At 32.6% G+C, this 2,505-nt stretch overlaps 1 non-coding gene across 1 annotated transcript; it reads left to right on the top strand.

The window, feature by feature from the left end:
• Nucleotides 1–2,047: 2,047 nt before the first annotated feature.
• Nucleotides 2,048–2,154, top strand: LOC143681782 (U6 spliceosomal RNA). Its single transcript, XR_013174842.1, has one exon. It is a non-coding gene; the product is annotated as a U6 spliceosomal RNA (small nuclear RNA).
• Nucleotides 2,155–2,505: the final 351 nt, after the last annotated feature.

The raw sequence follows: 2,505 nt of genomic DNA, 5'->3' as shown, positions 1-2,505 counted from the left end.
CAAGATAATTCTATCCATTTAATATTGAAGTGCTGTTGATAGTATCATTCTTCTCGTGTTGCAAGCGGGACAGGGTAGAGGCCCTTTCTGCCTCAGCCCGTTCTGCCCTGGGTGATGGATTTTCCCTCTGACTAATCGCTGTCACATTAACCCGCACTATTTCATCCTTCAGAGCTGTCAAGATAATGACGATAATCCAAGTGGCTCATTGTAGGTAAAGGAAATTATATGAGCAAAGTAATATCATAAAACAGTGTTTAAATATTTTAATTTCATTTGTCAGGGCTGCCCCAACACTTCATTACACATATAACCATCTCTCATCAGTGGAATTAGTGCATTATTCATTACTGTTAATTATTTTCACATAATGGCTGCCCTGATATATTTAACCTCCACATTATATCTCAGATAATGGGTCTGTAAAATTGAATTGTGTGAAGAGTGGAGTTCTAAAGCTCATTTGCAGAACATCAAAGAACAAAGAAGAGGAAAAGAATTCTAAATGGGACATTTTGCCCAGCTGGGGCCAAACATTTGTTTCTGTCTGATTTGCATGCAGAAAATAGGTGGTGTAGAAGTAGCTTAATACCGCATAGGCTGTCTGCTCTTATTATACAACCAATTAGGATTTGTTAATATTTCACACATCGGAAACAACTTGAGAATTATGGCATGGAAAAAGGGAACAGTTAAGAGAGTACTATATTACACAATATAGACAAAATGGAATTTCCTTTAGGGAGTAATACGTAATGGGCAAAAATAAATAAATAGAAAAAGAGACAAGGAAGGGATGTTATTGCATTTCAAATTAATTATATATTTTTATGAATAACTTTAATAATAGACAGTAAGTTTTTAAAGGTAGTAAAAGCTGAGAACAACCATAAAAATCCATTTAGATTTTAGTCATTCATTTCTAATGTGGCTAGTAAAAAGTTATCACTTAAATTTTATAATCATACCTTCTCAGTATCTTAAAGTCATGTGCACAAAGTGTCAATTTATGGTCACTGGCACCCTATGAATGGTCCCCAGTTTGCAACCACAGCCGAGTTTTCATTACAGTTTAAATTGGCATGATCGTGCATTGCTTTTCTTGTTCAGGGCATTTGACAAGCTTTAATGATCTGACTAGTAGTACTCAAACACATCTGCATGCAAATGTGTTTCCTTGTCACTTTTTCAGTGTAAGTAAACTGAACGAAAACAGCTTACTGAATTTGGTAGAATCAGAATCAGAATCTCCTAATGGTGGGGCTTAGGCATGCATTTAGTTTGAAAGCTCTCCAAGTAACTCTGAGGATCATCCCATGTTAGCACCCTTGCCTTAGGGGCTAGGGAAAAGTTAAAAGCCTCCCTTCGTTTGATTTTTAATGACTCTCATTTTTTAACATGTGCAGTATGCTCTTCCTTGTTGGGCTCACTGATGGCAGACATGTCTTCTTGGCTTTCTTTACTGTTATCACAGAGGTCAATGTAGATTATCACTCAATAACTGCTACATTTAGCTTTGCCTTTCTCAGATTTTCATTGTATAATTATGCTGCAATTAATTTCTTCCAACGTATGCATTTTTCTTCCTTAAAAAGTTTCTTTAGATCTAGCCCCATGAGTGGGATTCATAGTTTCTTATGGATCTTGATCAAATAGCTTTTTGTCAAGTAGCATTCCAGGAGTCATACAAATTAAGACCACCGTAATAATTATAACAGTTTCGTTGCAACCTTGGCAGATATTGGTTATAAACATTAAAGCATAGTTTGTGTTAACTCAATAGATAGAAAATGGCATCTCATTGTTTTAGCTTTTTTTTATTTTTTTATTTTTTACATTATTTTGCCTTTTATTGCATGCCTTTCTTTAATCATTTCTATTATTTTGAGAAAGTTATCTCCTGCCTCCCCCCACATCAATTTTTTTTAACTTTAATAATTGTATAGTATAACATATATATAAAGCAAAGAAATAAAAAAAGCAATAGTTTTCAAAGCACACTAAAGCAAAGAGAGGTATGTTTTAGCTTTTTAAAAACTATCTAGGTGTGCTTGTTTCGGCAGCACATATGTTAAAATTGGAACGATACAGAGAAGATTAGCACGGCCCCTGCGCAAGGATGACACCCAAATTTGTAAAGTGTTCCGTATTTAAAAATAAATAAATAAATAAAATAAAAACTATCTAGGTTAAACACTTCCCATTTTAATGTGCATTTCTCTTAAAGTAAATCATCTCAGTTATCTAAGTTTTTGCTGATTTATCTATTGGTTCTTTAGTATTTTTCTTACCAAATTGAATGCTCTCTTTATATAATAAATGTATTATACTATATTATATAAATATATTATAAAATTAGCTGAATATATTATAAAAATTATATAAATATAATATAAAACATAATATATGTATTATACTTTTGTATGTTTTCCTGCATACTTTTCTTACTGTATGTTATTTGCATTTTAATTTTAGCCTCTTTTTTCAACTTGTATGTAAGTTACT

Source organism: Tamandua tetradactyla, chromosome 4 (genome assembly GCF_023851605.1).
Source record: "Tamandua tetradactyla isolate mTamTet1 chromosome 4, mTamTet1.pri, whole genome shotgun sequence".
NCBI classification, from domain to species: domain Eukaryota; kingdom Metazoa; phylum Chordata; class Mammalia; order Pilosa; family Myrmecophagidae; genus Tamandua; species Tamandua tetradactyla.
The sequence above is the reverse complement of the archived record's forward strand: the minus strand, read 5'-3'. Positions and strand labels throughout refer to the sequence as shown.